Here is a 13,994-nt window from a genome sequence, read left to right on the forward strand (position 1 = left end):
ATGCTAAATGTTCAAAAACTGAAATCCTTCACACTAAAATGAGGAATAAGACAAGGATTTCCACTATCACCACTCTTGTTCAATGTAGTTTTGGAAACATTAGCCATGGGAATTAGGCAAGGGAAAGAAATAAAAGGAATAAAGATAGGAAATGAAGAAGTCAAATTGTCTTTATTTGCAGATGACATGATACTCTACATAGAAGACCCCAAGAACTCCACCAAAAGTCTTCTAGACTTAATAACCAAATGCAGTAGAGTAGCTGGTTACAAGGTCAACACAAAAAAATCAATAGTTTTCCCTACATGAACAGTAGACTTACTGAGACAGAAATAGGGCAAACAATTCCTTTCACAACAGCATCCAAAAAACTGAAATACCTAGGAATTGACAGAAGGAAAGAAATCAAAGACCTCTTCTCTGAAAACTATAGCACTCGGAAAAGAGAGATTGAAGATGAAATCAGAAAATGGAAAGACATCCCCTGCTTCTGGGTAGGAAGGATCAATATAGTGAAAATGACCATACTTCCAAAACTGCTATATAGATTCAATACAATCCCAATTAAAATCCCACCAGCATACTTCATGGACCTTGAGAAAACAAGCCAAAAATTCATTTGGAACAAGAAGTGACCCAGAAAAGCAAAAGCAATTCTAAGCAACAGAGACACAGTGGGGGGTATCAGAATCCCCAACTTGAAACTATACTACAAAGGTACTGTGATAAAAACAGCATGGTACTGGCAAAGAAACAGACCAGAGGACTAGGGGAACAGATTAGAAGATGCAGAAACAACTCCAGGCACACTCAGCCACCTCATGTTCAACAAAGGAGCCAAACACCCTCACTGGAGGAAAGATAGCCTCTTTAATAAATGGTGCTGGAAAAATTGGGTTTCAACTGGCGAAAGATTAAAACTAGACCCATATCTCTCACCATGCACTGAACTAAAATTGAAATTTATTAAGGATCTAAATATTAAAATAGAAGGCCGGGGATTTAGCTCAGTCATTTCACTGCCTGCTGCACAAGCGCAAGGACCTGAGTTCGATCCCTGCTACCAAAAAAATAAAAATAAAATTAAAATAGAAACACTGAATTGCCTGGAACCAAGGTTAGGTAGAACTCTTGAAGACATTGGTGTAGGAAAAGATTTTATGACCAAAACCTCCATTGCCCATAAACTAGCACAAACAATCAACAAGTGGGATCTTTTCTTTTTAAAAAAAATTTTAAAATGTATAATTTTTTATCAAACACACACATATACAAAAATTAAAATCATACAAAGAAAAACAATGCAAAGGAGAAAAATCTAGAATAATATTCAAATATAGTAGAACTCAATCCAAACAAAACTGAAAAGTACTTAAACATTTTTCTACATAAGTTAAAAAAACATCTCAAGCATTAACAAGACATCAAAGGATGTGAGTTGTTTTAAAAAGATTTTCAAAACCAATAGTGATCAAATAGTGGTCTGGAAAAAAATTCTAGTTAGCTAGTAGACTCCACATAGGCCAATTCTTTTTTAAAATTTAAATTTCAATACAGGCATATGACATGTGATGGAAATATAATCTGAGAAATTGTTTTTTGGCAATTTCATCCGTGTGTATCACAAAATACCACACAGAGTGCCAACTTCGAACTGCAATCTGAAAAAGTATATGTCAATCATCTGTGATTGCCCCTTGGTATTATCCAAGTAAGCAGTTAAACACGAGATACATGAGGCTACCACTGGCATAGCAACACCCTGTTTCACAGTAAATTCTTTTATATAAGTAGAATTATGCTGTAAAGGATGAAAAGCACAGCATGTCATGATAAGTACCTAAAACAGTAACAGTCTTTTATCACACTATCGAATACTGTGTACTCTACATAGTTGTGTGTGCTTCTGGAAACATACCCTTCTCTCATTTCATCTCAGTGACTCTTTCTTTCCAACCCAGTGATGTGCTCCAGCCTAGTCTCTATGTACATCTCTTCCTGTAATTTTAGACACAATCTATATATGGATTCTTTCCAAATTCCAACCTGTAACTGATCTTTCCCCTTCCCCTCCTGCCATCCCTACCCCTTTGAAACTTTTCTTTGTATTTCAGATTATTGATTATTCATTTTAGTCATTTTAATCCTTAACTGCACTTTCAATTTCTCACACTAGAGAACCTATTCAGTATTTGCATGTGTGTCCGATTTATTTCACTTAAGAGGATGATCTCAATATGCATCCATTTAGCTATAAATGTCTCTAGTTTCTCATTCTTTATGGCTGAGTAGTGCTCCATTTTATAAAAAAACCACATCTTCTTTATCCAGGCACCTGTTGATGGGCACTTGGGCTGTTTCCAAGCTTTACCTATTGCAAACTGTGCCACTATAACCATGGGTGCACATATATTGCTGTGGTATGATACATTTAATTCTTTTAGGAAAATGCCCAGCAGAGGGAGAGCTGGGTCAAATAGGACCTCTAAGCCTAGTTCTTTGAGGTAGCTCCATACTGATTTCCACAGTGGTTGCACCAGTCTGCACTCCCACCAACAGTGGAGGAGTTCCTTTCCCCCCACACTACCGCCAGCATTCGTTATTGGATGATTTCTTTCTAACAGCCATTCTTTCTGGGGTGAGGTGGAATCTCAGTGTTGTTTTCATCTGCATCTCTCGAATAACCAGTGATGTTGAACATTTTTTCACATATTTATTTGCTTCTTTTACTTCTTTGTCTGAGAAATGTCTGTTCATTTCAGATGCCCATTGTTGAACTGGTCTTTGAATTTGAGGGGTCTGATTTTTATCAGTTCTTTATATATTCTAGATAGTAGTCTGAAAACTGAAGCCCACTGGAAAAGTGAAGAGAATCTCTGCAATATAGGCACACTAGACCACCATACTTGGTTAGTTGGAGGGATCATCACCTCCCATTTGAACCTGGAGTATTTTCAGGGGAAAGACATTCACAGCCTTTAATAGAACCTTGCAGAGTTCAACACTGCTGAAGGACAGGTAGCTCAATTTGGGACTTGCAGCCAGAAATCTGCCTGAATCTCATAGGTCTGTGACTGGCTTACTGAGACTCTTTGACTTATACATGAAAGTACCAAAAACAAAAATGAGAAGACATTTAAGTAAGTTACAAACTCAGACATCCACCCCACAAAAGGCAATTTCTGGGGAAAATGAGGTGGAAAAGTCTGATAATCAAACACCTGGACACCCTGAACTGAGGGCAAAGGAAATAATAAAACAGATGAATGAGGCTCTAGAAAAATTCAAAGCAGAAATAATTTCCCATATAACTACAGAGATGGTAAGCAGATTGAAAGACATAATTAGAGGCTCTAGAACAGAAACAGATAAAAATAATAGCTGAGCTCAGAAATATGCTGGAAGCCATGAATGCCCAGCATAAGAAATAATGGAAACCATGGTCGCCCAACATAAGAAAGAAAGGGAATCCATGAAACAGATTCAAACAGATATTCAGGAGATTAAAATCTCCATTGAAAGAATGCATAGCAGATTAAGGGAATCTAAAGATAGAATATCAGATATAGAAGAAAGGATTGCAGTTAAGGACCATGAAAACAAAGATTTCTTAAAAGTAGTAAGCCACCATGAGAAATCAATCCAGCAGCTGCTAGATGATGCAAGGAACAATAACATAAGACTGATAGGAGTCCACAAAAAAACAGGAGAAAATACAATTGACATAAAAAACTGTTCACAGAAGTAATAGTTGAAAACTTCCCAGTCAGAGCTGGAGAATTGGACATACAAATAAGTGAAGCATATAGAACTCCAACTAACCATGATCAAAAAAGAAATCTACACCTAGACTCATAGTAGTCAAGATTTCAGAAACCCAACAGAAGAATAAAATCCTACAGGTAGTTAGAGAAAAGAAACAAATTACCTACAAAGGAAAGCTCATCAGAATCACAGCAGATTTTTCAACACAAACCTTCAAATCAAGGAGAGCCTGGAGTCAAGTATTTCAAGCACTAAATGAAAATAGCTTCCAACCTAGACTGTTGTATCCTGCAAAATTATCTTTCAAAAACAATGGGGAAAACAGATACTTTCACAACAAAGAACACCTGAGAAATTTCATGAACACCAAACCAGCACTCCAAAAATTCCTAAGCAATATCCTAGAAAAAGACAATGACGATCACAACTCCATGAGGCCCAACAGAGGGAACCCACCAGGCCTGGTAAGAAACTAAAGGGAAAGGGGGGAAAAAATAAATAAAAGAGTCAACAACAGTAAAACATCATGACAAAGATGAGTCAATATCTATCAATTATAACCATCAATGTTAATGGTCTCAATTCACCACTCAAAAGAAATAGACGGACAGAATGGATTAAGAAGCAAATTCCAATAATATGCTGTATACAAGAAACACACCTAATTCAAAAAGAAATACATAGTCTGAAAGTAAAAGGATGGAAAATAGTTCTCCATGCCACAGGAACCCAGAAAAAAGCAGGGGTAGCAATTTTATTTGCAGACAAAGTAGATCTCAAACCAAAACTAATTAAGAGAGACAAAGATGGTCACTACATCCTTGTGAAGGGAACAGTCCAAGAAGAAGAGATGACAATCATAAATATATATGCACCAAATACAAATGTCCCCAACTATACAAAACAAATATTAATGGACATGAAAAACCAAATAAACTCTAATAAAATTGTAGTGGGGGATCTTAATACCCCATTATCACAAGTAGACAGATCATCTAGACAAAATATTAACAACAAAATTCTAGAACTGACCCATGCTACTGAACAAATGGACTTAATAGATGTTTACCGAGTGTTCCACCCAACAAAATCAGAAGACACATCCCTTTTGGCTGCACATGAGTCATTCTCCAAAATAGGTCACATGTTAGTTCATAGGACATGTCTAAGTAAATGTAAAAGAATTGAAGTTATCCCCTGTATATTATCAGACCACAGTGCAATAAAATTGGAGATCAATGACATAAGAAACTGCAAAACTCCCACAAAAACATGGAAATTAAATAACACCCTCCTGAACAACCAATGGGTCACAGAGGAAATTAAAGAAGAAATTAGACAGTTTCTACAAGTAAATGACAATGCCAGTACAACATACAGTAATCTATGGGACACAATGAAAGCAGTTCTACATGGGAAATTCATGGCAGTCAATGCCCACATTAGGAAAACAGAGAGACTCAAATAAATAACCCAATGCAGAACCTCAAGCTCCTAGAAAAAGAAGAGCATAACAAATCCAAATCTCATATAAGAAAGGAAATTATAAAGATTAGAACAGAAATCAATGCAATGGCAACTAACAGAATGATACAAAAAATTAATGAATCAAAGAGTTGGTCTTTCAAAAGAATAAATAAAATCGATAAACCCTTAGCCAACCTTATCAAAAAAAGGAAAGAAAAGGCTCAAATCCATTCAATTAAGAATGAAAAAGGTGAAGTCATAACAGACCCAGCAGAAATCCAGAGCATCATTAATACCTACCTTAAGAACCTGTACTCTAATAAAATGGAAAACACAGAAGAAATGGACAGATTCCTAGAAACATACGAATTGCCAAAGTTAAATGAAGAAGATATAGAAATTCTAAACACACAAATTGCAATGAGTGAAATTGAAAACATAATAAAAAATTTACCAACACAGAAAAACCCAGGTCCTGATGGCTTCACTGCTGAATTCTACAAGACATTTGAAGAAGAAATATCACCATTACTCTTTAAACTCATCATGAAAATTGAAAGGGAAGCAAGGCTTCCAAATTCATTCCTGGAAGCAAGTGTTACTTTGCTTTCAAAACCAGGGAAAGACCCAACCCAAAAAGAGAACTACAGGCCAATCTCCCTAATGAGCATAGATGGAAAAATCCTCAACAAGATACTGACAAACAGAATACAGAGGGTCATCGAGAAGCTCATACACCCTGACCAAGTCAGATTTATCCCAGGGATGCAAGGATGGTTCAAAATTCATAAATCAATAAATGTAATATACTATATTAACAGAGACAAGGACAACAACCATATGACCATCTCAATAGATGCAGAAAAGGCATTTGACAAAATCCAACACCCATTCATGATAAAAGCACTACAGAAAATTGGAATAAAATGTTTTTATCTCAGCCTGATTAAGGCTATCTATGAAAAACCAACAGCCAACATCATACTAAATGGTCAAAAACTGAAAACTTTCTTGCTAAAATCAGGAACAAGATCAGGATGCCCACTATCACCACTCCTGTTTATTATTGTTCTCGAAACTTTAGCCACAGCAATAAGAAAAGAGAAGGAAATAAAAGGAATAAAGTTAGGAAAGGAAGAATTTAAATTGTCATCATTTGCTGATAATATGATACTTTACATAGAAGACTCAGAATACTCTGCCAAAAGACTTCTAGACTTAATTGACAGATTCAGTAGTGTAGCTGGATATAAACAAGGTCAACACTCAAAAAAACAATAGCCTTTTTGTATACAAATAATAGCCTCATTGAGAGAGAAATTAGGGAAACAATTCCTTTTACAATAGCATCCAGAAAAATGAAATATCTAGGAATCAATCTAACAAAGGAAGCAAAAGACCTCTACACTGAAAACTATAGCACTCTGAAAAAGGAGATTGAGTAGGACATAAGAAAATGGAAAGACATCCCTTGTTCCTGGGTAGGAAGAACCAATATAGTGAAAATGGCCATACTTCCAAAACTGCTGTATAGATTTAATGTGATGCCGATTGAAATTCCAACAATATATTTCACAGAACTAGAGAACACAATCCAAAAATTCATTTGGAACCAGAAGAGACCTAGAATAGCAAAAGCAATTCTAGGAAACTGAGATATGGCTGGGGGGTATTACAATCCCCAACTTGAAAGTATACTACAAAGCTACTGTAATAAAAACAGCATGGTACTGGCAAAGAAACAGACCTGAGGATCAGTGGAATGGATTAGAAGATGCAGAAACAACTGTAGATATGCTCAGCCACCTCATTTTCAACAAAGGAGCCAACCATCCTCATTGGAGGAAAGACAACCTATTTAATAAATGGTGTTGGAAAAACTGGATTTCAACCTGTCAAAGATTAAAACTAGACCCATACCTATCACCATGCACTAAACCAAGATCAATGTGGATTAAAGATCTAAATATTCAGATAGAAACATTAAATTTGCTGGAAGATAAGTTAAGTAGAACTCTTGAAGACATTGGCATAGGAAAAGATTTTATGAACAATACCTCAGTGGCATGGGAACTTGCACAAATAATCAATAACTAGGATCTCATTTTATTAAAAACCTTCATCACTGCAAGAGAAACTACCAACAGAGCTAAGAGACAATGTACAATATGGGAAAAAATTTTCAGCAAGTGTACTTTAGACAAAGGTCTACTATCTCGAATCTATAAAGAACTTAAAAAAATCAAATTTAAAGACCCAATCCAAAAATGGGCATCTGAAATGAACAAACATTTCTCAGACAAAGAAGTAGAAATAGCAAATAAACATATGAAAAAGTGTTCAACATTACTGGTCATTTGAGAGATGCAAATGAAAACAATGCTGAGATTCCATTTTACTCCAGAAAGAATGGCTGCTATCATGAAATCAACCAATAGTAAATGCTGAAGGGGCTGTGGGGAAAGAGGAATAGTGCTCCACTGCTGGTGAGATTGTAGACTGTTGCAACCACTGTGGAAATCAGTATGGAGATACCTCAGAGAATTAGGACTACAGGTCCCATTTGACCCAGGTATTCCCCTGCTGGGTATCTTCCCTAAAGAATTAAAAGAATCATACCAGAGTGACATATTTGTACCCATGTTCATAGCAGCACAGTTCGTAATAGCTAAAACTTGGAAGCAGTCCAAATGCCCATCAACTGGAATCTGGGTAAAGAAAATGTGTTTTTTTAAAAATAAAATGGAGTAATATTTAGCCATAAAAAAAATGAGAAATTAGAGACATTTTTAGCTAAGTCGAAGCACATTGTGGCAATACTCTTAAGTGAAATAAATAGGCCACAAATGTGCAAATACTGAGTAATTTCTCTAATGTGAGAAACTGAAAGTGTAAATAAGGACTAATATATATAATGGATAATGTGAAATAGGAAGAAAAGGGGCAAAGGGGAAGGGGAAGTGGGAGGGGTAGGTGAAAAGAAAGAAGGGAATGGAATTAATATGAGAAAATGACAAAATGGAAGCAAAGTCTTTGTAAATAGGGAGGGATGGAGGGGTTGAAGGGAGGCCAGAGGAAGGGTGAAAAATAAGAACCAAGAGAGATTACGTAAAGGTGCAAATTTCCAATGATGAATGTCATTATATTGTATACCTAAATTGTACCAATAAAATAAAATAAAAAGAAAATGAAATCGAGTTTCTGTTGTTCCCTCCTCCCAATCCAGTCCATGAGACTTGTCTGTATATGGTTAACCTCATTATATAAAAGGCTTCGATGTTTAAAAACATGGTCCCCAGGTCTGATTTAATTCTGATGGTGAGGTTAAATATCATCATGTTTTAAGCATTATTTGACATCACTTTCTGACTTATCTGAATCTTTGATCTGACTCTGTAATAAGCTCTGATTTTATTAGTCAGCTTTCATGTTGCTGGGACCAAAAACCTTAACACTCACAACTTGAAGGAGGAGCGGTTTAATTTAATTTAATTTTCAGAGGATTCTGGCCATTTTTGGCTGGCTCCAAGGCACAAACATCATAGCAGAAGGGCCTTGGGTAGGAAAGCTGCTTAGTTCATGGTGGCTAGGAGGCAGAGTACAGGGACAATGACAAAGCCCAGACACAGATAACCATGGCCACACTTCAGAGACCCACCAGAGACATCCAGAAGTGTGCTTTACTAATTTCCTGAGTGGCTCCCAAGCCAATCAGGTAAACAATTAAGCTTAATTTTCACAAGTCCTAAATGATAAAGAATATATCCATCTTTAAAATGTCAGGATAAAACTCAACAATGAAGCAATAGAGGGAAAATCAGGTATAAGACAAGAATTGCTTCTATAACCCATTTAACATTATTTTATCTGAAGTAAAAATGGGAAGTAAGACATACAGAGAAAAGGGGCCTGGGATTTAGCTCAGGGGTTCTGCTTCCTGCCTCACAACAGCAAGGACCTGAGTTCGATCCTTGGTACCCCCCAAAAAATACAGAAAAAGAAGATCAAATTATTTTTATGATCATGTATATCTAGAAAAATATAAAGAATTTTATTTTATTTTTTTTAAATTAATTTTATTGGTATATTTTTACTGTACATAATGATCACATTCATCACGGGGAATTTGTATCTGTACATAATATATATCTTGATTGTTCTTTTTTTCCCTGTTCTCCCTTCCCTTCAAACCTTCTTCCCCTCCTTATTTACAAAAGCTTTCTTTCCATTCTTTTCTTACTATTCTCTTTTTTTTCTTTTCCCTTCCTTCCTGATCCCTCCCCCTTCCCTTGTTTCCCTTCCCATTTGAACATTTTCTTCCTACTTCCCAATATCTATCATCCATTTTGGTCCTTATTTATGCTTTCAGTTTCTATACAAGAGAAACAATGAGATATTTAAACATATAAGAATTTTATATTTGAAACAGTATTGAAAAGTTCAATAAGGTGGCCAGGTGACATCAATTTCAAAATCAATAGCTTTCCAATTCGGTAGCAATAACCACTAAGAAAATATAATGTAGGAAAACATTTAATCAATAATAGTAATAAAATTCCTTACTAAAATGTTTGGAAAACAAAATGATATACTTTGCTTATGAATGGAAAGATTGAATGTGAAAAGATCGAGTTATTTCTAAACTAACTTATAGATCTAATGCATTTCTTTTTTTTTTTTTTTATCCCAGGGATCGAACTCGGGTCCTTGGGCTTGCGAGGCAGCTGGTGGAACCACTGAACTAAATCCCCAGACCAATCTAATGCATTTCTAATCAAACTGTCAATACAGTTTCCTTTGGGAACTTGGCCAAATTATTCTAAAGTTTGTCTAGAAGAGTAAATGTGAAAATGTCATGACTTACTTTTTTGAAAAGTGTGACTAGTAATTCTTCTATATGAAGTGACAAAAATTAAATAATGTCACACTGAAATAAGAATTAAAAAGTCAGCAGTAAAAAGAGAGCTCTGAAAATTTTTCTCATATTTGCAATAACTGCTTGTGATTTCTAAAGAAACCTTAGATAAAGAACATGTTGATTAAGAGATGTGACCAAGTAGCTGGAGAAAGAAATAAAATTAAATTTTTTTCTCTTTTGCTATACAGTACAATAAATGTTAGATGGATTAAAACTATAAAAGTTCTAGAAAAATATATGCACTTAAGTAATTTTAGGATGAAAATGGATTTTGGTAAGTATGAAAACAGTGTATTAAATGGAATGGAAAAAATTCTAAAGGAAAATTCATTTTAAAATGTAAGCATAATTATGAAACTGGAAAAATATATGCAAAAAGCATTGTTGTCACAACATTAGTTATAAAAAGAATGTAAAGGAGCCAGGGATAGTGATTCATCCGTGCAATCCCAGCACTCTGGGAGTCTGAGGAAGGTGATTCCAGGTTTAAGCCCAATGTGGACAATTTACTGGCTTAGCAAGACCCTGCCACATAATTTAAAGAAACAATAACAAAAAATTAACAAAAGTGCTGGGGATCTAGCTTAGTGTGAAGGCCCTGGGTTCAGTTCCCAGTACCTCCACCACCACAAAAAAGAAAAAGAAAAAGAAGCAGAAAAAGAAAGAAAGAAAGAGAAAGGTGTAAAGTTGTTATTGTGAACAGTAAGAGGACTGTAACTATTCAACTAACAAAAAAACAAAAATTTCAGTCTCACTAGTAATCAAAGAAATTCAGATTAAAGCAATCATTATAAGTCTTTTAAAAAGACAGAGGTATGTAATAAATACACATTGTCTAAACATAGTCAAACATTTAATATGCAATACCATCTGGATAAATACATTGTCTATGGCATTGCTTGATATGCACAGATAATCCTTTTGGGAAATAATTGTACAAAGGTAGCAAGACACTGCAAGTTACTTTAACTCAGTGGTTACTGCTCCCAAGGAAATAATCATGGATGAACTGGTAAGTACATAGGAAACAAGCAGGAAGCACAATGATCTAAAGAAGAATAATCTAAAGCACCTAATTCCTTTTAAGTGTACTTATTTATATATGTATCCATATGCATGGTAAAATCATTGAAAAAATGGTTATTTATATAGCTGAGGTTTAAATTTTGTATTGAAAAATTTTTTTGTATTCATCATGCATTGCTTTCATAATTGGAAAAACAATTGAATATTATATTTAAAAGTTAAAAATATTCTCTTCCATTTTCCTGTGAACTAAGAGGTTTAAGTGATCTAATCTCTCCTTTTTCTCATAAAATCCTACAGCTCCTCAATAAAGAAAAAAGATGATATTCTTGTAATTATGAATTTTCACTTTAACTGCTTTATATAACATGATCATCAAAAGTTTTTGATTCACTGGTTGGGGATATAGATGAGTAGTAGAGTGCTTGCCTAGCATGTGGAAGGCCCTGGGTTCAAACCTTGGTACCAAAAATAAAAAGCTCTTCACTGATGCACATTTCAGTTTAATACTATCTTCAGCTAAACCCTTTGACTGCTCTAAGTGATAAAAGTGACATAAATAATTAAGGGAGATTATTTTGGAAAACAACCAAAGGTAAAAGTAGACATTACTATTCCAATATTTTAAAAGGTAATTTACACAAATTCTTTCTTCAGAAATAATTGCAGCAAAGAAGAAATTTTCCAAGATTCAGTTCAATCTAAAACCAATTTCTCATTTTCTTCATGGTCTCCATTACAGTTAACATCCGTGGTTTCTGAATATCATATGGCCCCCCGAAAAATCTTGATTCCAATTGTGATCTTAAAACTGATCTTTAAGAAAAGATACCTTTCCCTAGACAGGTTCTTGGATTTCGTTAATGAAAAAGGGGCAATTTAGATTATTACATTTACCTTTTGAGACCAAAATATGGAAAAGCATGTTGCCAGCTAAATCTAGCCAAACTTTGTAGGTGTGTTTGGCAGAATTTGGGTTGAGATACAGGATCCCTAGATACTCACTTAGGTATTTATGGGTGTCCTTGAAGTTATTTTTATAATTTTAAGTGACAGAATCATACATTTTCCCATAGAAGGGTTGCTGCTTTTATTTTCCTGGATTTTCTTTTCAAGATAATCTTATCTCAGACACTGGGAGTTTTGTGTAAATTTGATTCATAAAAGGCTATAAATAACATCATTTCAGTTTGGTGGATGATTTCAAAGCTCATAGTTCATCTGATGACAATATAATTTGGATCTACTGACTACACCCCAAACCCCATATATACATATGCTTCTAGAATATATTTGTTGCTCCCAGAATTCTCTGTATTGGGAAGAAACCATTGGTCTGGTTTATTTTGGTAACATTGCTAATGGGCACACATGGCTCAGTTGTACAATGAAGGCACAGATGGAGCTGGAAGTCTCATGAATTCTCACAATCATGCACTGAGTTCAGAAGGCAGTATCCTTTTTGGTGAACAATTAGGAAACTTCAGTGGATAATGGTGAATCTTGAAGCAGCTTGAGAGAATTGTCTTCCAGGTGCCTCTAAATTTTACTTAGATATTGGATACTTTGATCAGCTACTTTTGAATAGGAGATGGAAAATGGGGAGAAAAAACCCTCATCATTAGTTTAACTTCAGTGATGAAGGTGACAGGATAATTTACAGGTAAAAATGGAGTTGAGAGTGATTAGGAAGTAAATTTCTAAAACTCAGTTGAGACTTTGAATACAACAGAATCAAAATTTCCAAATCTTTATGTCACCCCCCCAACTCCATCCTTGTGTTTTTTTCCTATGACAAAATAAGGAACTCGTAAAAATAACAAGTGACAAAGAAAAACTTTCTCAAGTGAACTTTATGATTCATATTTGTTGTTTATCATCAGGCTCTATTTCCAATAGTTGTTTCTCTGAGTTTTAGGGAAACAATTCATGAAATTTACCATTTTTCTCTTAAACTTATCCGAGAGAGAGAGAGAGAGAGAGAGAGAGAGAGAGAGAGAGAGAGAGAGAGAGAGAGACAGTATGTGTGTGAAAAATGTTCCTAGGATCGGCTCTATTTGCATTGGTATTTCCAGTGGAAATGTCAAGTGTGACCTTTTTCTTGTTTGGGTGTCTAATCCTATTTTAAAGCCCTGTCACGCCCCTGCCGAGGGTCAGTGCCCTCATGAATAGAACTTCTGCACCTGCTCCCCCTTTCTTCTTCTCTTCCCCTCTGAGTAGAACTGGAGGATGTTCCAGATAGCAAACAAAACAATACTATGCTTCAATGACTGCAGTGACAGAAAATTATTCCAGACTTGGGAATTTGGTAGAATAAGTTTAGAAACCATGAGAAAATAAACACAATCATAAGCAAAGCTGATAAAAGGAAAAGAAAAAATGTGGAGAAATATTGCATTTCATGGCTGCAAATATCAAGGTTAACATGCCCTTGAACTTTGCAATAGATGTAAATGGAAGCTTTGAAGGAAAAGACCATCTCTAGCAAATACAGGATGCTCAAATCACACATTAATATTTTTCCCATAGGAGAAAAAATTATTAATATGAATAAATCTTGGAAAATATAATAGAGGAAATCCAAATCAACAAAGTGACTAGATTTGGTTTCTTGGGATTCTCCAACTAGAATTCTGAATAATTATGATTAATGGAGCTGAGTTAAATACAGAAAATTTAATTAGTAAAAGGATTATATCTTCATGCTTGTTATCATTTAAAGATAAGGTACTACAAAAATCAGCCCTTTGCTACTGCTTTTGTTGGATTATGATTTACCATCACAGGAAACTAGAGCAATTCAGGTTGGAACATAACC

Source organism: Heterocephalus glaber, unplaced genomic scaffold, assembly GCF_053883595.1.
Source record: "Heterocephalus glaber isolate CG9 unplaced genomic scaffold, H.glaber_assembly_v1.0 deba00001586, whole genome shotgun sequence".
Classification (NCBI taxonomy): domain Eukaryota; kingdom Metazoa; phylum Chordata; class Mammalia; order Rodentia; family Bathyergidae; genus Heterocephalus; species Heterocephalus glaber.